A 22,477-nucleotide genomic window follows, 5' to 3' on the forward strand; every position below is an offset into this window, starting at 1 on the left:
TGATAATGCAGAAGTGGAAAAAATGACAGAGAAAGATTTTACATTAATAAACAAAAACTGTTGAGAGTGGTGAGACTATACATAATCTAATCTACAATACCTTTCCATCCATTCTTTTTTTTAATATTTTATTTATTTATTTGACAGAGATCACAGGTAGGCAGAGAGGCAGACGGGGGTGGGGGGGGAAGCAGGCTCTCCGCTGAGCAGAACCCTATGTGGGGTTTGATCCCAGTACCCTGAGATCATGACCCAAGCCGAAGGCAGAGGCTTTAACCCACTGAGCCACCCAGGCACCCCTCCATCCATTCTCAAAGAAGTGAAGTGTTTGGAAGTTCCATAGTTACTTTCCTTCCAATTTTTATCCTTTTTTATCCAATTTTTATCCTGGCTACAGGGGTATTTCCTTTTGATCAAACAAGGGTACATAAGCTATGATTCTTATTGGACTTACTGGCTCAGTATTTATTAGGGTAAAATCGTAGACCCAGGAACAGTATCAGGTATGTGTTAACCCATTATATGTTACTTTCTGAGGCAGCATAGAGGAATGGGGCCAGAGCCTACCAGCCATCAGATTCCTAGAGAGGAATCCTGACCCTTGAATTATGGAGATGTTTCAGGTTTATGATTGGGGAAATACCAAACTTCATTCCTGGTGGTAAGAGGGGCTAGGTAGAATCCAATAGCAGTATGAATTGAGAAATGACTGACTTACCTTGTTTCACTATAACATCACTTTTCTGTTGTCAGAGCATAAGCCTCTCTGTCTTAGGTCAGGTTCCCTAGAAGCAAAGCCTGACACAAGGATTCTTGAGCAAATGATTTAGGGAGAGACTGCTCTCAGCTGAATCTAGTACAGGGATGAGTAATCAGATTTAATCTAGAAAGATTCTGGGCACAGAGGTACAGTTATTTGAAGTCTAATCGCAGCCTGATCTAATGGGGCATTATGAAGCATGAATAACCACTATGAACAACACAGAGTTGTCCCAACTTGAGGCAGTGGAGATGACCTTGTATAATAGGTCTCTATTGGTAACTGGCCATGAGTTACCTCTGAAAGAGATCTTTACCTCTCCAGCATTTCTAAGTGATTTATTCCCTTTAGTCTAGGAAAATTCTCAGAAGAATAGAGCCATGAACTACCTATTGCCAACACTCAAAACAGAAGAGGACTAGAGGCACTACTTGGCAAGACAGATTTGAGTGAGGCAATGGTAGTGTTGCCTAATAATGGGGTCCAGGAGACAACTCCTCAGAGGTCACCCCATCTCACATCTTCTTTAACATCTTAATATGTTATGTATGGGGAATACTTGATACCTTATGTACTAAATGGTTTGTGTTTTTAGGTAGAACTGGGGACAACAGTACTTTCATCATGATTGTTTTATAAGATAATAATAATAGTGATTGTTGTTGTTATTATTATTATTATTTGATAGGGTAAGCCTAGTTGGTAATTCTGTTGGTTCACTTCTCCTACATGGGGGTTATTTCCTTTATCAGGAGGTAAAGATGATGGAGGTCAAATTGGTTCATTGGGTTTAGTGCCCCTTCCTCATGATTCCCACTTTACTGAATTATATAACATCATAGAAATATCATACCATCTCAATAATACCATACCAACTAAGGTTCAGTTTTACCACTCCTGAGATAGACTTTGACTTCTGCCCCCTGATTTTGTTTCCAGCATCCCACATGGGATGCCAACACAAATGCTCCAGTCATAGTAACTGTTTCAATAACACAAAGACAATGGCCAGACAGAACACATTTTCAGCCTGCTGAAAATCTTTCACTGGAGAATATGAATGGAAATTTAAGAAACAGAAAGTGTGTCTGTCCCCCATTGTCCACATCCTATATGCCCAGTGCACTAGGATTCAGTAAGACTGCATATAGATTCCAAGAGAGAAACCCAGCTCTTGCATAGCAGGGATTTTGAGTTGTATGATTGGAGAAGAGCCAGTTTTGCCTCTAATTTGATCAGCAGGCTGAAGTTCAAGCCTGGGGATTGTAGCTGTTTAACAGAAACTCAGTATCTTAGTTTTACCACTTCAGCATTCACAGTTAGGAAACTACTAGCTAGAACACAGGCTATAGTTTGCAGCTTTTATGATGTGGAAGAAGGGTGACCCAATTCCTCACCTCATTTAACTGCCATTTATACCATTTCACTGTAGCTAATTCCTATAGAATGTCAGAGGAACACTAGAGGAGTAAGAAATCAGTCTTGAACAAGTGAAAGTCTCACTTTTATTTTCATACAGTAAATCTGAAATATTTTTTATAACATGATCTGTCTATACCTAAGAAGAAACTCAGAATCATAAGACATGGCTGAAGGAACATTAGCAATCATCTGTCCAATATCCACAGACAGAGTGAAAATAGAATCCTCAGCAGAAACAAAGATACAAGTTTCATCAAATGCTGGGTGTCAGTTCAGGTCATGTGCGAAGATGCCAGGATGAAATTAGACATGCCAGAGCTTTTATGGGTGATGCCTGCCAAGGATAAAGGGAAACAAGAAGGAATGGGCAGGGCAACCTTCAAACTATGATGTAGGTCTGCCACTTATGAAAAGCGGAAGGTAAAGACAGACTGCATAGGAAGAATTCATACGTTTCTTAGTATCTTTCAGCCAGCATGGTGGGGTATGTTTAAGCAACTACTGTCATTAAGTAGATTTAGCAAGTAAAAACACAGAACATACAGCTAAATTTAAATTTCAGATCAACAACAAATATTTTTTTCTAGTATATGTATTTCCCAAATATTAAATGCATTCTTATAGTAAAGAATTATTAACTGTTGATCTGAAATTCAAATTTAATTGGGTGTTCTTTTATCCAGCAACCCTGATTATAGGAATTCCCTGTCAGGCGGTAATAGACTAGCACTAGTACCCCCACTGTGTTTAGTCATTGTGTGACAACAACCAGAGAAAGGAGGGACTTGTTACAAGCATCATTACAGACTAAAAAAGGTAAGAGCTGGAGCTGTCAGTCATCTGTGATGCTCACAGTAAACTATTTTGATGGAGATCTGAGTTGCATAAATGCACAGCTGCCACAGACTCATTAGATGACAACACACACACACACACACACACACACACACACACACACACACACCTACACGGAGCCTTACTATGTATTCCGTAAAATCTGGAGATGCCTACTGGGCTGATGCCTGATTCCTGCTTGCCTAGAACACCTAGTTGGCTAGGATGGGCTGCCTAGTGAATGAGTCACAAAAGAACCGAATGTTTAAAATGTCTTTCATTTCCAAAGTTCGTTCTGGCAAAGAATGTGTGTGCCTTTTCCATAGCAAAGATGAGCCAGAAAGAGATTCATGACAGTGCAGGTTGATCCTAACAAGTCAATCAAAGTTAACTGCCTAGCACAGACTTAGGATAGAGACCGATGATATCATCAGTGAACAGGGGCTGACAAAGGAATCAACAACGACCCAGAGATGCATCAGTTGAATTGAGGAGGTGCAGATGAGATGTCCCAGGAATGAGGTTATCTCTAAAAACAAATAAAAGCTCTCTATGAGTCAGATTTTTCTGTGGCAAGTAATAGCCCTAAAATCTGAATAGCTTATAATAATAAAACACATTTCTCATTCTTGTTACATGATGGCTGCAGCTTGGATGGACTATGAGAGCTCAGAAGTTCTTCTATCCATGTGTCTTATCATTCAAGAATCTAAATTGGGGGGCACCTGGGTGGCTCAGTGGGTTGAGCCTCTGCCTCAGGTCATGATCTCAGGGTCCTGGGATTGAGCCCTGCATCGGTGGGGAGCTTGCTTCCCCCTCCCCCTCTGCCTGTCTCTCTGCCTACTTGTGATCTCTCTTTCTGTCAAATAAATAAAATCTTAAAAAAAAAAAAAAAAGAATCTAAATTGGAAGAGAAGCAATACAAAGGGTGTGCTATCCTTGTGACAGTCAAATCTTCAGGCGGTAAGTGAAACATACATGCTGTGTGAAGTTCCTGCTTGGAACTCTTGACATGATCCAAACTTCCCCTTCCAAAGGTCAAAACCAACAATACAGCCAAGCCCAAAGCCACTGGGATGAAGTGCCTGCTGGGAATTACTATGAAGTCACATGGCAAAGGGCACAGAAGAATAATCCTATCACAAGGAAGGGACATCTATTTGTAATTATTATGACTTGAAATGTGCCCCTGTAAAAAATATGTGGAGTCCTAAGTCCCAGTATCTTATAATGTTATCTTATTGGGCGAGAGTCTTCACAGAGGCAATCAAATTAAAATGAGGTCATTACTGAATGTCCAAATCCAATATGACTGGTGTTCTTGTTTTAAAAAAAAAAAGGGGGGGGTGCCTGGGTGGCTCAGTGGGTTAAAGCCTCTGCCTTCAGCTCAGGTCATGATCCCAGGGTTCTGGGATCGAGCCCCACATCAGGCTCTCTGCTCAGCGGGGAGCCTGCTTCCTTCCAGCTCTCTCTCTGGCTGCCTCTCTACCTATTTGTGATCTCTGTCAAATAAATAAATAAAATCTTTAAAAAAAAATGGGGACATAGAGATATAGGTACATAGTGAATGTCTTGTGAAAATGAAGATTCTCTCAGGCAAAGATCTACAAGCCAGAGAATGTCAAAGATTGCCAGCAAATCACCAGAAGCTAGGAGTGAGGCAAGGAACAGTCGCCCTCACAGCCGCAGAAGAACTAAGTCTTCTGCCTTCTTATCTCAGACTTCTAGCTTCAAGAACTGTGAGAAAATCATTTCTGTTGTGAAGCTACCCAGTTTGCGACACTTTATTACAACAGTGCTAGTAAACTAATGCAAATCACCAGAAGAAAATGTTAGTTTTAAACATCTGCCAAGTTCAAAGAGTCCTCAAGTCAGATAATTAACTATAGATCACAGCAAAGAAGACTTCACTGGTCCTCTTCTCTTGTACTCCCCTTGACACTCTAATCCATGAGGGACCCCTAACAATGGCACTCCTTGTTTAAACAGAAACGAGGAGAAGCCTCTAATTCATGTCACATTCAGGGTTTGGATTATTGTAAAAAAAGTGGACAATTTGATTACTGAATCGAGATCATGTTTTGTGACTGAGAGCGATCAGAAGTCTTTACAATACCTCATAATAGTCAGAGATGTCACAGGGTCTGCTGAAGTTTGTCATTCTGGGCCAAGGAAAAAATTAGGCCTCAGAGCAAATTTAAAGAAACAATACAAGAAAAAATGTAAAGCAGCTATAATTATATTCAAGAGTTGTGCTTGTTTGAAGAAACACACTTATTTTACAAATGAAGAAACTTGGTTTTAGAGAATGTAAATGAATTGCTTAAGGTCAAACAACTAATTAGTACCAGAGCTGGGACCAGATCCAGAGTTTTCCCATTCCATTTAGTTTCTGCTAAACTCTGCTGACTTATCTTGCAGACTGCAGAATTATTCTTAAACTATCAGAAGTGCCTTCTTTTCATGTAGCCACATTGGAAAATAGTGTGGCAGTTACTCAGAATGTTAAACATAGAGTACCCATATGATCCAGCAATGCCACTCTTAGTTATATATCCAAGAGAAATAAAAACACATGTTCAACAAAAACTTGTATACAACGGTTCATAGAAGCATTATTCATCATAGTTCAAAAAGTGGCAGTGGTTCAAATGTCCACCAACTGATGGATAAACAAAATGTGACTGGTATATCATACAATGGAATATTATTCAGCAATAAAAGGAATGATGGATAGTAACTAGACTTACTGTGATCATTTTGCAATATTTATAAACACCAAATTATTGTTGTATACCAGAAACTAGTATGTTGTATGTCAATTATACTCTATAAAAAATAACAAAGGAAGAAATGAAATGCCGATAAGCACTACAGCATGAAAAATCCTTAAAAACATCATGCTGAGTGAAAAATCAGATCACTAAAGACCACATATTGCACAATTCCATCTACATGAAATGTGGAGAAAAATCAAATCTACAGCTAAGAAAGTAGATTAGAGATGACTTTGAATGGAAGAGATGTGGGTAATAGGGTCTAATTACTAATGGACACAGATTCTTTTCAAGGTAATTAAAACATTCTGGGGTGCCTGGGTGGCTCAGTGCGTTAAGCCACTGCCTTCGGCTCAGGTCATGATCTTGGGGTCCTGGGATCGAGTCCCGCATCGGGCTTTCTGCTCAGCAGGGAGCCTGCTTCCCTCTCACTCTGCCTGCTTCTCTGCCTACTTGTGATCTCTGTCAAATAAATAAATAAAATCTTAAAAAAAAAAATTCTGAACTTAGTGGTGATAGTGACACAATTCTGTAAATATAGTAAAAATGATTGAATTTTATAATTTTAAAAAGTGAATTATAGGACATCTGAAATATATCTCAATAAATATGTCAAGAAAAAGAGAAATGCATTTTTTCCTAAAATGAAACCATGCCATATGTTAACATTTTATTTTTACGAAACAATTTCATTTACTTATTTGTTTGTTTATTACTGATTATTATAACTCCCTCTGGAAGTTCTTTTTTGGTCAGCAACTTAGGCGAAACCTTAGAACATGCTCAGCGGAAAGTATGGCGTCTGGTTCAAATAAAGATCTGCCTTAGTACAAACAAAAAAAGGGCAGATTATTGGTTTATTTAAAAGAAATCCCATTGTGCTTTTCACACTAAGGCCAGCATTTTCACTGCTCTAACAAGTTTTAGTGAACGTGAATTTATCTTCTCCTCTCAAACAACTCAGCAGCTCATATTTTCATGTCTCATCACTTAGACCTCAACAGCCTTACTGTCAGCAAACTTTATTCAAGACTTAATACTTAAAATGTAGTACTTTTCACTTTTGATTAAAAAAAAAAAAGACCTTTAGAGACCCCAGAGAGTGTGGAATGGTCAGTCTCTCTCTATCCCTTCTTCAAAACACTGTTGAAATCCCATGAGGATACTACATAATATTAAGAATTGAAACTTTCAAGGTGTCATATCAGTTTCTTCACCAATTTATGAAGATTAACTCTTTATGATTTGAATATCTACAAATGACAAAATATGTTATCTACAGACAACAAAATATTGTGAGCATAAACCATGAGATGAATATTTTGGAATATTAAGCATCATGAAATTAAATCTTTAGGGATAAGTCCATAATGAGACTGTAAACACCTGCACAGTCCTTTTAGTGTATCCAACACAAACACAATAGAAGATAAGGTCACCCCAGAGAAGCCTCTAAATGATTTTGCCGAAAATCTTACGGACAAACGTGCATTAAATATATGAAAGATAGTTGGAAAAGTGGACCTGGAATGTATTCTAACTTAATACAGATAGTGTAATAATAATATTACTGACTAAAGATACCTCACATTGTTCTTATGGAGATATTTTTGGCTTCAATGTTTGACTTTAATTCTCCTTTGATATCATGGAATCAATATACTCTGGTGAAACCCTTGCTTCTCTTGGCTCTCTAATATCATACTACCTTTTCTCTAAGACTGCATTTCTTTCACATTTCTTTTGTGTTTACATTCATTTTTTTCTTCCATTTCCTCTCCTGAAACCATGAAAATAAACATTTCCCAATCTTTTCTCTCCTTAAACCATGAAAATTAAAGTTTCCCAATCTTGAAATCTTTGAGAGAGCCCTCTTTCCATCTTCTTCTTTTTCTCTTTTTTTAAGACTTTATTTACTTGAGAGCGAGTGAGAGTAAGAGAGCACAAGCAGTTTTGGCGGTGGTCGGGGGGGTGGGGAGCGGCAGAGGGAGAGGGAGAAGCAGGCCTTCTCACTGAGCAGGGAGACTGATGCAGGACTTTAAATGCCTACTGTTCTGTTATTTTTATCTTTTGCTTTTCTAGTGGTAGGTCATAAACACCTTGGGTTTCTGACTTTTTTTTTTTTTTTTGACAGAGAGAGAGAGAGATCACAAGGAGACAGAGAGGCAGGCAGAGAGAGAGAGGGGGGGAAACAGGCTCCCCGCTGAGCAGAGAGCCTGATGTGGGGACCCTGAGACCAGGACCTGAGCTGAAGGTAGAGGCTTAACCCACTGAGTTACCCAGGCACCCCTCTGACTTATTTTTACAAGCTTATCAATATATTTTAAGAATTCTTTTTTATTTTCCCAAGAGTTTATTTCTTTAGTGAGAGAAATGTTAAGTCCCTCATACTACCTTAAAAATAAAATATCAGTGCAAATTTTCGATACAATGTTTTAATGAGTATTTGTTTAAATTTAATTAAATTTATTTTAATATTCAAAATCCTATTTATCACAGCTATTCACAGAAGTCTTTACATTTGTGGGCAATGTCAGGCAGCAAATATAACATACAGATTACATGCTTTTACTTCAACTATAATAAAAGGAAATCAAATAGGTAAGTCATCCAGAAAACATGTTTAATTTTCCAAAACCTAAAAATAAGGTAGAAAGTTTGACATTGCAATTTCTGTGTGGTCATTTTTCCTTTTATCCACAACTTTTAATCAGTTTTTGTGAAATGTCATTTACTCACTCAAATTGAGTATTTAACTAGGTCACACCCTATATTCATTCACTGCAGCAGAATAATAGAATGAGAAATTCTTCCAGGAAATAATATATAAGAAATTTCTTGTTTCGAATGAATGTGATTCGTTAAAATCAGAAAATAAAAAGAATTGTTAAGGGACGCCTGGGTGGCTCAGTTGGTTAAGCAGCTGCCTTCGGCTCAGGTCATGATCCCAGCGTCCTGGGATCGAGTCCCACATCGGGCTCCTTGCTCAGCGGGGAGCCTGCTTCTCCCTCTGCCTCTGCCTGCCATTCTGTCTGCCTGTGTTCGCTCTCTCCCCCTCTCTCTCTCTGATAAATAAATAAAATCTTTAAAAAAAAAAAAAAAAAAAGAATTGTTAAGTTATACCTATCACAAATCTTTTCTCTAGGAAAGTAACAAGATTTTGTAAACTTTTTCTTATTATGAATATATTCAGGTATTTTGAGCCCTTCTACTAAATTTTCAAGCAATTTTAGGTTATCATGCATTCTCCCAGAACATCCAAAGATGCATATGCCGTATGCTGTAGTTGTTCAACAGTCTTCCACGATATATTCATTAGTCTAGCTCAACTTCACTTTTAACAGTATGTTACTAGTTTGAACAAACAAACAAACAAACAAAAGACACTGTTGTTGTTGTTTTTTTTCCTGACATACGTTAGACATAATGGAATTTTACCTCCTTTCTTTTTGTATGAATATCTCTCAAAAATAAATCCTGGAGAACTCTGTATCTTATTATTTCAGGAGTTAAAGGCTATATTTGTCTGATCAAAGGGTCAGAACTATTCTAACAAATTTGCTCATACTGCTTACATACATTTCAACCATTTGTTTTTGTCTATTTTATTTTGTTGTCTTCAAGTACCCTAATAATCCAGCTTCAGAATCCATTCCCCTATTTCAAAACAAAGACAATCCATGTCAAGGATTTATAAATGGCAGTTCCACTAAATTATAAGTCTTTGGTCTCCTCAAAGCTAGTGTTCGAATCTCACAGAATATTTAATATTTTATAGAACTCTCTGCTCTTGACCACTAATATATGATGACAGCCTATTTATATCTGTTTTCTATAGTCCTGTGTTATTTGTTTCACTTGATTTTCAATTGACTTACTGTACTTTTGGATTCAAGATACAGGTATGAGCAATACTGAGAGAACTGGAGTTTTAGTTCCAGGGGTCTAGGAAAGATCCATTATACAAAAATATCCCCCACAGATTAACTAGGATTCTGTGACACTGTTGCTTGTAATTTGTGTCATTGGTTAATATTTATTATGTTGATATTAATACCTATTGTGAGCCATATAGTTGACATATTTTACTAAAAAGCATTTTTTCCTTAGTGGAAAAGATAAAGATAATAAAAAGAGATATTGAAACATAGGAATAAGGAGAAATGTGCTACAGAAAAGTAGAAAGGTATGTTTCAGAATTAATTTTTATATTTCAAGCAAGGTACTAGCAAGATGAAATGGCACATTCCTTTCCTTAGAGAATGTAAAGATTCTAGTTCTTTGAAGAAAGCATGAAGAAGAGAATATTTACAAGTCCATATGCAGGATTAAGGAAATCAGTGAAAGAAAGCAGTTACTATTCCCAGATCTGAAGGGACAGGGAAAAGGTTTCTTGAACACCATAGACTGGATGGTTTAAACAAAATGAATTTGTTTTCTCACAGTGGCTGAAAGCCAGAAGTCTGAGATCAAGTTTAAGCAGAGTTAATTCCAGAGTTAGTTCTGTGAAAGAGAGATCTGTTCTGGGCTTCTTTTCTCAGGAGCTGATGGCTGTCATCTCGGGTCTTCTGGTTGCCTGTCCTCTGCACATGTACAAGACCCTGAAAGGGTAGTAGCTATAGGAGAGTAGCCGCTTGAGAGAACACTTGGGGAGAGGGCAAAGCCAGATACTGGCACACACCAGCCCCGCAAGAATAGAATGAGGGGAACAGGTACCCTTCCTCTTTCCCACCCGGTGCTCAGATCCCCTCTCAATGACTACAGGCAGAGACCCTTGGGATACACAGGATAGAGAGCCTGGTTGATTTGGTCCTCAGAGTTCACACTTGCAAGGGACAGCAAAAACAGGAGAAGAGCGGATTTGGGATGACCAAAGGAGAATGCTCAGCACATCCAACTTCAAGAGAGGATTCTCAGGTTGGAATGAGGGAAAGAAAAGAAGAAGAGTTGTGGAGGATGTCTTTTCAAATTATAAATTATCCTTTCAAACCACGTTCTGAAACACCTTTCTAAAAATTAGAAAAGTGAAATGGGAAAATCATAATAAAAGTGGGTCACAATTAATCATGAGACTCCTTCTCTTATTTATGTTGGCCTAGAAAAGAGTTGTTATCCATCATGTTAGGCAGGTTTTATTCTGAATGACATCTCTTTTTATGCAAAAAATATTTAGCATCTGTATGACATTATCAAAGAAGATATCCATGGACCTTCACCTTCTCCCTTTCACAAGACTTTGATTCTTAAAATTGTAATTTTGGAGAATTACAAGTTACATTGGAAAATTACAGACATCTATTCCTACCTACATACTAGAAATAGGACAATGGAAGCTCAGAGAGATTGAATGTAATGATCTTAGTAATAAAAATATTAACTGTTGAGGAGGATGAGAACTCAAGACTTCTTACTCCTTGTCTAATAGTTTGTATTTTGTTTGTTTTTAAATTTTTTAATCCTTTCTTAGCCATTGCTAATTTTACTACCTAAAGACCAAAACCATTAAAAGTTGCCTTGATTAGGTAGGTATTCCTGATACGGCCTTCCTGAACACTCCAAATTTCTCTCAGTTATATAAAAGAATTGCAATTATTTTCAAAACTAAACTGCAGGCCGCCAAATGAGAGGATTGTACCTGCCTTATTCATCACAACATTCCCTGTGCCAACCAAGCAAAATGACCTACATGTCTTATGAATAAATAATTTTTGAGTGTAAGTACTACTTAAAACCTCAGTTATTACCCCGATTTTGTAATTTCAGATAAGTAATATGATCAACCAGAATAAAAACGTGAAAAAAAAAAAAAGAAATATCTTTTAAATAAAAATCCAAGGGGTATCTGGGTGGCTGTGTTGGTTAAGTGTCTGCCTTTGGCTCCGGTCATAATCTTGAGGTCCTGGGATCAAGCCCCAGATTGGACACCCTGCTTAGTGAGGAGTCTGCTTCTCCCTCTTCCTCTGCTCCTTCCCCTGGGCTTGTGCGCACTCTCTCTCTAACAAAGAAGTTAAATCTTTAAAAATAAATAAATAAATATAAATCCAGAATAAGAAATCATATGAAAAATTACACATATATTGTAAAATAGGTTTCATAATTCTAGCTTCCTTTATGAATATTCCGAAGGCACTTTCATATAGGTGTTAAAATATTCCTTTCCCCAAATTATACATGTTAAATTGTGATGGTAGGGTCTGCCCCTTCTTAACTATATTTGGAAGTGTGGCCACAGGGTAATGAATTATATAGTCTCTCCAATAACTTAAGCCTTACAGAATGTTCTTTAATAAAGCCTTTTACAACTTCTTAAGTGAACCAATTTAAACAAATGAAGAATTTTCAATAGGTTAATTTACTTGGCTATGTTAAATCTTGAAGAAAGGTCTAGGCTAGGACCTTGCTTTCAGTTTATTACCAAGCTTATAAATGTAATTTCCATAAAAACAAATTGCTACATGTTTTAGCTTGTGTGAGTGATCCAATTTTCCAAAATGATTTTGTTGTGGCAGTTGGGAACTGTACAGCCTACTTCATTTCAATTATTAGAATCATTTTGACTATTATTCTACCCACAAGGACCATGGCAAATGCTTTCTGTGTATACACGAAGTTTGATTTCAGCTAGCAGCTGTTCATTATAAAGGAAATGCTTTCAATGCCCTTTATTCCATAACACTTAAAACTATTTGGCAACGAAGAAGGCTGCTTTCCCTAGTCTTCAGCAAATTTTTTTTTTCATTTTGAGTGGTTTCTCAGCTATTTTATATATCTATTTAATTGCCTCAATATGTTCCTTTAGTAGAAAATAGCAAAATTCAGTTACCTATAATAAAATTGCTTTCCTTGACCCAACCTCTGGGTAATAATAAAATAGACAGAAGCTCCTAAAATAGATTCAATTACCCCAAGCAGACCTTTTCTTACGAACCCTTCACCCACCAGTGATCCTGCTCCTTTCTAAAGGAAAGTTTGGACTACTGCTCCTGGAACAAACATTTTTTATTTGAAATCTTTAACTCGTACCCTCTGGGATATATTAACATTTTTTTTTATTTTTTTTTTAATTTTTTATTTTTTATAAACATATATTTTTTATAAACTTATATTTTATATTAACATTTTTATAATCATAGTTTTTGACAGGAACATTTCTAGGAATACCCATTAGGTCTAAAAATATGAGTATCAGTAGGAAATCCTTTGTCTTCAGCTTCTCTTCCACTTACCCATGGATGCTCAGTCTCTGATCTCATTAATGCTTGTGCTAAACAGGAGTTTTTTCCCTGCCTAAAATTATGAGACTAGAAGAGAGATGGGCTACCAAACCTATACTTAAGGTAAAAGACATGTCCCCAAATACTGCAACTGGAATATGCAAAAATATTTTCTACTGAAACAGTTATCTAAAAGGTCATTGGGTTTTACGGTTCTATGACTGTGTTTGCCCAGCTATATTATCAGCTCTTGTGGACTGACCAGAAATCTTAATTAGGAGTTGTAATATTTTTCCCCTGGGAAAGGTTGTTCCAAGTTTCTAATAACTCCCACAAAAGTATGTTTGGAATCTCAGTGCTTGTTAGTTGAAAACATATTGTCGTTAGGCCTATAAAATTACTTATTTGAAAAAAAAAATTACTTATTTGGTGAAATATAAATAAATACTTTAAATAAAGACATCTAAAAAATCTTTTATACATACTTTATAGTGGAGTAGAAAACTAAGAAGCAGTATTATTCTGTACATATACAGGATCTCACAAAAATTTGAGGGGAACAAGGCCTTAAAAGAATCCCTGCTTAATCACTTACAGACTTATGTCTTAATGAAGAATCTTTCAGTCTCAATTTTCTTTTAAGAAAAATATTATATAATTGTTATGAAAATTAAATGATATAGTATATGAAAAATATTTTGCATAATTTTAGTTGCAAAGTGACTCTCATTAGATATAGAATTTCCTCCTTTCATTGTTGTTACAACAGGTACTGTAGAGGGCAGAATAAAGAGCATCGTCAAATATCCCTAATCTTAAATTAACAGTCATTTTATTTTAAGCAACAGTAGGTACAACTGTAGTCCAAGGAAAAAAGTATGAATGACTTTGTGGAAAATTGTTTGGTTTTTAAAATAATTTTTGACTCATGGAAATCAAAATATAATTTCTGCTTTATATCTATTATGAAGTGCTGAAGATGTACTTTGGGTCTTGGAATCAAATTCCAAGGCCCCAGTAGCCCTTGTGATAATCTCCCTGCTTTCTGGTATATATACATACATACTATATGGTATATACATGTGGTATATACATATATATATACCACCTCTTCTTTATCTATTTACCTATGACTCTTGGGCTTCTTCAACATCTTGACTATTGTAGATAATGCTACTATAAACACAGGTCTGCGTATGTCCCTTCAAATTACTGTTTTTTAATTCTTTAGTAAATACCCAGTAGTGCAATTGCTGGACCATAAGGCAGTTCTATTTTTAACTTTTTTGATGAACCTCTAAATTGTTTCCCATAGTGGCTATAACCAGTTTGCAGTTCTACTATCTGTGCACAAGTGTTCCTTTTTCTCTATATTCTTGTGTATGCCTGTTGTTTCTTGTGTTGTTAATTTCAGCCATTTTGACAGGTGTGAGGTAGCATCTCATTGTAATTTTGATTTGCATTTCCCTGAAGGCAATTGATGATGAACATGTTTTCATTTAACTGTCAACCATATGGATGTCTCCTATTCATGTCTTCTGCCCAGTTTTTTAGTTGCTTTATTTGTTTTTTTTTGGGGGGGGTTGTTGAGTTATGTCAGTTCTTTATATATTTTGGATACTAATCCTTTATCAGATATGTCATTTGCAAATACCTTCTTCCATTCTGAAAGTTGTCTTTTAGTTCTGTTCATTGCTTCTTTCACTGTATGGAAGCTTTCTATTTTGATGTAATCCCAATAGTTTATTATTTTTGTTTCCTTTGCCTCAGAAGACATAGGTAGAAAAAATTTCCTACCTCAAAGAGGTTACTGCCTGTGTTCTCTTCTAGGATATTTATGGTTGCAGGTCTTTAATCCATTTTGAATTTATTTTTGTGTATGGTATAAGAAAGTGGTCCAGTTTCTTTCTTTTACATGTTGCTATCCAGTGTTCAACCAACACTACTTGTTGAAGTTACTCTTCTCTTTAGATATTCTTTCCTCCTTTGTCAAAGATTAATTGACCATATAGTTATGGGTTTATTTCTGAGTTTTCTATTCTGTTCCATTGATCTGTGTCTATTGTTTTCCTTTTCATTTGTTTCCATGTATTTATTATTTCCTTATTTCCTAGTTGACTCATTCATTATTTCATAGCATGTTATTAAACCTCCACATATTTTTGGTCTTCTCAGATATTCATTAGTGGTTTTGATATACGGTTACCACTATTTTTGTATATAATCTCTGCTGTATTTGTATTTCTATACAACCTCTTCTGCATATAGCAGTCTAAATTAAGTTGATGGTCATTTAAGTTTGAAACCATTTTTTTTCTCTCCTCTCCATGTTTTGGATATATGTTATTATATTTTCTATCCTTCTTAAGTGACTTCCTTGACTGATTTTATAGGAATATTCACTTTTAGTGCTTTTGTCTTCTCTACCTTCATATTGTCACTTTTGGTCTCTCCAGTCCACTCAGAGTCCCCTCTAATATTTCTTGCAGGCTGATTTTATAGTCATAAAGAACTCCTTCAGTTTCTGTTTCTTTGGAAAATTTTTATCTCTCCTTCTTCTGAATGATTTGTCTTGCTGGGTAGAGTATTCTTGGCTGTAGACTTTTCTAATTCAGAAAATTTAGATATATCATGTCACTCTCTGCTGGCTTGCAAAGTTTCTGTTGAAAAATCTCCTGCTAGCCTTATAGGTGTTTCCCTGTAAGTTACTGACTTCTTTTTCCTTGACTTTTTTTTTTTCTTTATCACTAGATTTTGCCAATTTAATTATAATATATCTTGGTGCGGGTCTCCTTTAGTTTACTTGGATGGAGGTTCTCTCTGCCTCCTAGATCTGGATATCAGTTTCCCTCTCCAGATTACAAAGTTTTCAGCTATTACCTCTTCAAATAAATTTTTTGCCCCTTTTTCTTTTCTTCTTAGACTCCTATAATACGAATGTTACTATGTTTGATGGGGTCATTGAGTTCCTTAACTCTAGTCTCATGTTGCATAATTCTTTTTTTTTAATCTCTTTTGTTCTACTTGATTACTTTCCATTACTTTTCCATGTCACTGAGTTGTCCCTCTGCTTCTTTCATCTTGCTGTTCATTCCATCAAGTGTCGTCCTCGTACTTTGATTGGGCCCTTTATCTCTGCTATGTTATTCCATATCTCTGTGTTAAGGGTCTCTCTCATGCTTTCCGATCTTTTCTCAAGTCTGGTGAATATCCTTATGATAACTGCTTTAAATTCTTTATCAGAAGTGTCACTTATATCTGTTTTGCTTAGATCTCTGGCTATGGTCTTGTCCGATTCTTTCATATGGGATGCATTTTTCAGTCTTCTAATTTTGTCTGCCTATTTCTGTTAAGAAAGTCAGCTATGTCTTCTGCTCTTGAAAGTAGTGACTTTATAAAAAAGAGGTCCTGGGTGCCCTGCAGTCCAGTGTACCCTGTTCACCAGAACCTGGCACTTCAGAAGAATACCCTATGTGTGTTGCTTACACTCATGCTGTTGTATCTTAGTCCTTTTCAGTATAGTTGTCTGCACTGACTCTGCTTGTTGGGGGCAGTATTTGCTATCTGTGGTATTAGTGGGAGCCATGCAGGCCAGCTTTAAGAGGGGGTGTGCCATCCAGGAAACTTGGGAATAGGGGGGAGCAACAATGTTAGCAAAATTTGCATTGGGCCACTAGTCCTATGCTGGATCTCCTAAAATGCCACAGGAGCTGGGGACATGTGACTGGGCAAAGAGTATGGCAGGAGCTGTGCTCCCAGCAGCTGGGCAAGGCATGCAGCAGTGGTGGCTCAACATGGCATGGCTTCTGGGTCCTGAGTGGCCTCAGCACTTGTACCTATAGGCTGGGGGAAGCTAGCAGGCTTGGACTGTGTGAGTCTTCAGGCTTACTTGTGGATGTAGTGCACTGCTGGTAGGTTAGGTAGCAAGTGTCTATACAATGCCACCTTCTGTAGGGGGCTCTGGGTATGCAGGGAGGCAGGAAAGGTAAATGGTACCTGCCAGCTCCCTCATTTTTGAAGTTTCCCAGTATTTTCCAAAACCTATATGAACAGATCTGTCTTTGTTTGCCCTGGTGTTGTGTAAACTGCTATTTTTATGTTGCTTCTCTGTGCAGGCTTCTCTAAAGTGCTTGCCCTCCCAGCTTTCCTAGAGCCCAGTGACCTGTCTTAAAACTCCAGAATCCACATCCCAGTAGTTTTAAAAACTGGGAATTCAGGCCCTCTGGTTTTTAAAGCCAAATATTATGGGGATTGGTCTTACCCATGTGAGGGCCCCTATCTCTTCCCTCTCTATGCACCGCTCCTTCCATTCTGCAGGCAGCCTCTTTTTGCCTTTCTGATCTTCCTAGCCTTTCAGATGCAGCTTCTTCTCTATATGTACCTGTGGAGTTGATTGTGTTGGTCTTTGGATCGTTTTCCAGTTTATCGACTTGGATGTGGATGATACCTAGTTGTAAATGTGGGACAGGGTGAGCTTGGGGTCCACCTATTCTGACTCTTTCCAAGCTCTCCAGAATCAAAATTTTGAAACAACTGTTCTTTATTACTGAGTATTATTTTGGTCATTTCCAAGATGTTACTTATTCAACTGTTGTTTTGAATAAATTAGTATATATTTCTTCATAGACTAACAAGCATAGCTTTAATACAAATTCCTGTTAGATTTAAAATGTAATTACTCAGTTCAAAAATATATGTATTTCTAAGTTTGTTTGTTTATTTGCTTTTAGAAAGTGTCAAAGTGCCCTGCATGGAGATCTACTAATTTCGCATCCCATCAACACTCTCTGAAGGTTCCTCTCTCCTCACAACCCACCAACAGAGGTATCATCAAATACCTTTTGGTTGTATATTAACCTGATCCTGATAAGTGAGACATGACTGTTGGTTATATTTTTGTGTTGTTAATCCTGATAATAAATAGAAGAAAGACTTTCATTATTTCCACTAGAAACAGTGACTTTATATTCTTTTTTTTTTATTTTTTTATTTTTTATACGGACTCTCCTATATACAATTGAGAGGAATATTTTTAATAGCTTTGAGGAGAAAAAAACAGAAATCAACCCTTTTTGACTATTCTCTATCAGGCAACAGGCTAATTGCCTTAGAGATATCACCAAATTTGATTCTTATAACAACCCTATATAGAAGATTTCAGACCACACAGATCATGAATGGTGCAGCTGGATTTGAACTTGAACTGATCCAACTGCAAAGTATATTTTTTACATCAAAATGTAATTGTAAGAAGTGATGGGAGGACAATTATTCTATACTATATATTTTATTATCAACATTTGGAAATGCATATTTTATTTGATAGTGTTTATAAATTATGTGTTTCCCTCCCAGAATAACTTTTAGTGCAGAAATGCTTCCATATGCTAGAAGTTTGTGGGGTTCTTTTGATGAAGGAGAGCATGTCATTCTGTAGCTGGCTTGCTTATAATCACTCAGCATGTATAAATTTAGAAATGGTATTCCCACAGAATTAACTCAGTACAACTTTCCATTCCTGCAGCCCTCACATGACTGATAAAATTATGTGTGCAAAGCAGTACTGTCCGAAAAGAACAAAGTTTTAGAACTTCTTTCATTATTTTTAGAGGTAATAGAAATTTGAAAATTAAATAAGTAATATTTACATTTCTAAATTCAAATACACTTAAATTTTAAACTTTTAATAAATAAGGTATTTGCCTTTTTGGTGACTGTAACTCAACTTTTTCACCTGATAGCTCTGTGACCTTGGAAAGTTTTAACTAAAATTTCTTATAATGAACATTTTTCATCTATATAATGGCATATCAGTATATAAATCAAAGGCTGTTTTGAAAATCCAACATCATAATCTATGTAAACTACCGAACAGAGTGATATGTTTTCAACAAGTATAATTCTGATTAGCCGTGGAAGTAAAATCTCTATTCCTTGGACTTCATTTAATGCAAAGTGCTTTGAATTGGTAGCCAAAGAACTGAGGTTTACATCAATCATAACTCAGCCTGCCCCATATCAATATTAAACTTTGATAAGCCACTTTAATCAGAATTCAAATTCCCCATGTGTAAAATGAAACATAATAGTTTGCAAAGATCTCAAAGGTTGTAAGACCAGTTAAAGACAGTTTATAGATTCCTTCTAACTCTTGAGAATCTAGACAAGTTTTATATTCTTTTCTACCTTGAGTCTTTTGTGTAAGGAACAGCAATATGTTCCATGCCTCTCATTTCTTTAGTGTTAAATAACTTCTGTTTCTGATATCCATCCACTCCCAAATTATCTGTAGGTTAGATATACAGCGCAAAATTTCTAGAGCAAAAGACAAGATGAAAACACCCTGATTCCTTCATCATTTCTTCTGGATATATAAATGCCTGCTAGACAAATAAATCTATCCTCTTCTTACAAGATGTCTTTTATTTTTCAGATCCTAAGTACTTAATACATTGGACAGTTTTACATAAAAATTTGCCCTGGTTGTTTATAAATGATTTAGAAAAAAGTTATAGTTATGAACATTTTAAGTATTTGGTGCAAAATTCAAAAAACCATTATCAATTCATATTTTCAAGTCACATCTTTCAATAAAATCATTTGATAAAACAGTCCCCCAAATCATTTCTACCTTTTCTACCCTTTTCATGATTCTGTTTCTGCAAAAGTTTGCAGAAACATTTAGAGTCACAGAAAATTAACTTACCAACATATTTTGCTAGCAAGTTGTCGCTGCTGATGATAATGGCAATAATGTGACTCTTATTGAAATTTTTCAAGATAAACAAACAATATTCTCCATTGTCACATATTGAATACTTACTATGTAGGAGGCGATAAGCTAGATTCTGAGGGCATTGTTTATAGTTCTGAATACTTTACATTCTAGTGATACATATACATTTATAAATAACTACAACAAGACATATGAGACAACTGCGAAGATAGACATAAAAGTCAGAATCAACAGGTGTATAATATATAAGAAATAAATGTCTTATCATTATCAGATAAGACTTTTTGGTAAGGACAGATTGATCCTGGAAGTACATATTAATCTGATCAAAGAGAAGTTTTTATATCATATGATAATTATTTCCCACATTTAGTTCAAGCTTTGTATTTCCTATGTCATCTGTATTCCTCTATAAATGTATTACTACATAATTTCATTTCTGTATCGTTTAAAGCATTTCTATTAAATTCATGAACAAAATAAAGATGTTAAGTGCCACTACTGTGGAAAATACTGCTCTATGCAATAATGGAATTTTTAGTAATTCAAGATATCTGTAATTATTTGCCTTTTTTAAAAAAAGATTTTATTTATTTACTTGACAGAGAGAAAGAGATCACAAGGAGGCAGAGAGGCAGGCAAGAGAGAGAGGGGGAAGCAGGATTCCTGCTGAGCAGAGAGCCCGACACAGGGGCTTGATCCCAGGACTCTGGGATCATGACCTGAGCCAAAGGCAGAGGCTTTAACCCACCCAGGTGCCCCTAATTATTTGCCTTTAATTGGCTTTGCTCCCCTCAAAATAAAGAGAAATAGGAAAAGAATCAGTTAACAGAAGAAAATTCCCTGTATTAGAAATCTGAATATATCAAAAAATTTTCCTTATGCAAGCATTAATTAATTGAAAGAAATGTGATGGAAAATCCCATCCATAAAATTTTAAAACTTTTTTTAATTATATATATATATATTTTTTTTAATTTTTTTATTTTTTATAAACATATATTTTTATCCCCAGGGGTACAGGTCTGTGAATCACCAGGTTTACACACTTCACAGCACTCACTAAATCACATACCCTCCCCAATGTCCATAATCCCACCCCCTTCTCCCAAACCCCCTCCCCCCGGCAACCCTCAGTTTGTTTTGTGAGATTAAGAGTCACTTATGGTTTGTCTCCCTCCCAATCCCATCTTGTTTCATTTATTCTTCTTCTACCCACTTAAGCCTCCATGTTGCATCACCACTTCCTCATATCATGGAGATCATATGATAGTTGTCTTTCTCTGCTTGACTTATTTCGCTAAGCATGATACGCTCTAGTTCCATCCATGTTGTTGCAAATGGCAAGATTTCATTTAATTATATATTTTTAATTTTTATAAGAAACACACACACAGCTACACTTGACTCTATCACATTACACCTATGTTTTTGCAAGCAAGTTGAAGATATTAAATGTAACTGACACAAGTGGCTCGATTGATTTGAGGGGGACAGTGGGAAATCACAGGGAAACTAGATGTCACCAGAGGCTATACCATCCTTGTGCAAAGATCACAATAACACTGTGGGAACTGAAGGACAAATTGCTTCCATGGCCTAAATCCACTTCTCCCTTGACCCCACGTTGTTTATTACCTTGAAATGAAAATAAATAACAATCCTATATGGCCAGAGTTAAAAATGTTCAGACTGCTTTTGTGAATTATAGCATTTGCAGCTTTCCAGGCAGTTCTGGAACAAGGAACCAGAAGATAAGAAATCTGGATTTAAGGGACATAAGGCCTGAAGTTATAGGGTGGAAATACCAGAAACAGTAATGTGTGCCATGGTAGTACGTGTTCAACAACAGCCAGACTTGCTGTTGGAAACTTTCTAGATAAATGGTATTTCTAGATAAATATAAGTGGCTGCCAAAATTGCAGATGTGCAAGGAGGGTATGACTGAAGCTGAGAACTTAGGTAAGTCAACTTACCTGGCTCCTCACAGAAAGAAAAAGTAAATGTGTTTGTGTGTGTAGAAATTAGGAAAAGGAGGTAAATCTTACAGAAATTTATTACAGGAAAGATTTAGTTCCAATCCATGTTTTTTCAATGTGTGCCAGTGCCTACCACTATTAACTCATTTGTTTGTTTCTTAATAGACCTTGTTTCTGTTATGAGGAGTAGCAGATGTTGTCTAATAGGAACCTGAGTAAGTGGTTTAAGAAAAGTAGGGGTTTATTTTAATTTTTATGTCCAGGAAGTTGAGATAGAAGCAATTTAGAGTTGCCATACCAGCTAAAGGGTCTTTTCTGTTCCATCATCTCTGACATTGGAGTCCACACTTAACTCATGGTCAGAGGTGGCTATGAACTTCTATGTAATGCATCAATATTCCAAGCAAAAAAAGATAATAAAAGGGAATAAAAGAAAAATAATATAATACTGAGGTGAACCAACTCATTTAAGGATGCTCTAAGGAAAACCTTCACTTTGCTACTGATCATTCCTCACTGCAAAGGAGGCTGTGAAATTCTGGTTTTTACGAAGGATCATTAACTACTTAGAGTGAAGTCTGTTTTAAAGAAAATGAAAAATGACACTGGGTAGGCAAGTAGCAGTCTATACAAAACCTCTCTTATGAAAAGGAACTGAGACTTGGACTCCTACAATTTGTGCAAATAAATCTGATTTTTAAAAACTGCATTCAGGAATTTGGTATTAGAAGTAAGTTTCCTTCTTGAATCCGACT

This window comes from Mustela lutreola, chromosome 14 (assembly GCF_030435805.1).
Source record: "Mustela lutreola isolate mMusLut2 chromosome 14, mMusLut2.pri, whole genome shotgun sequence".
Lineage (NCBI taxonomy): Eukaryota > Metazoa > Chordata > Mammalia > Carnivora > Mustelidae > Mustela > Mustela lutreola.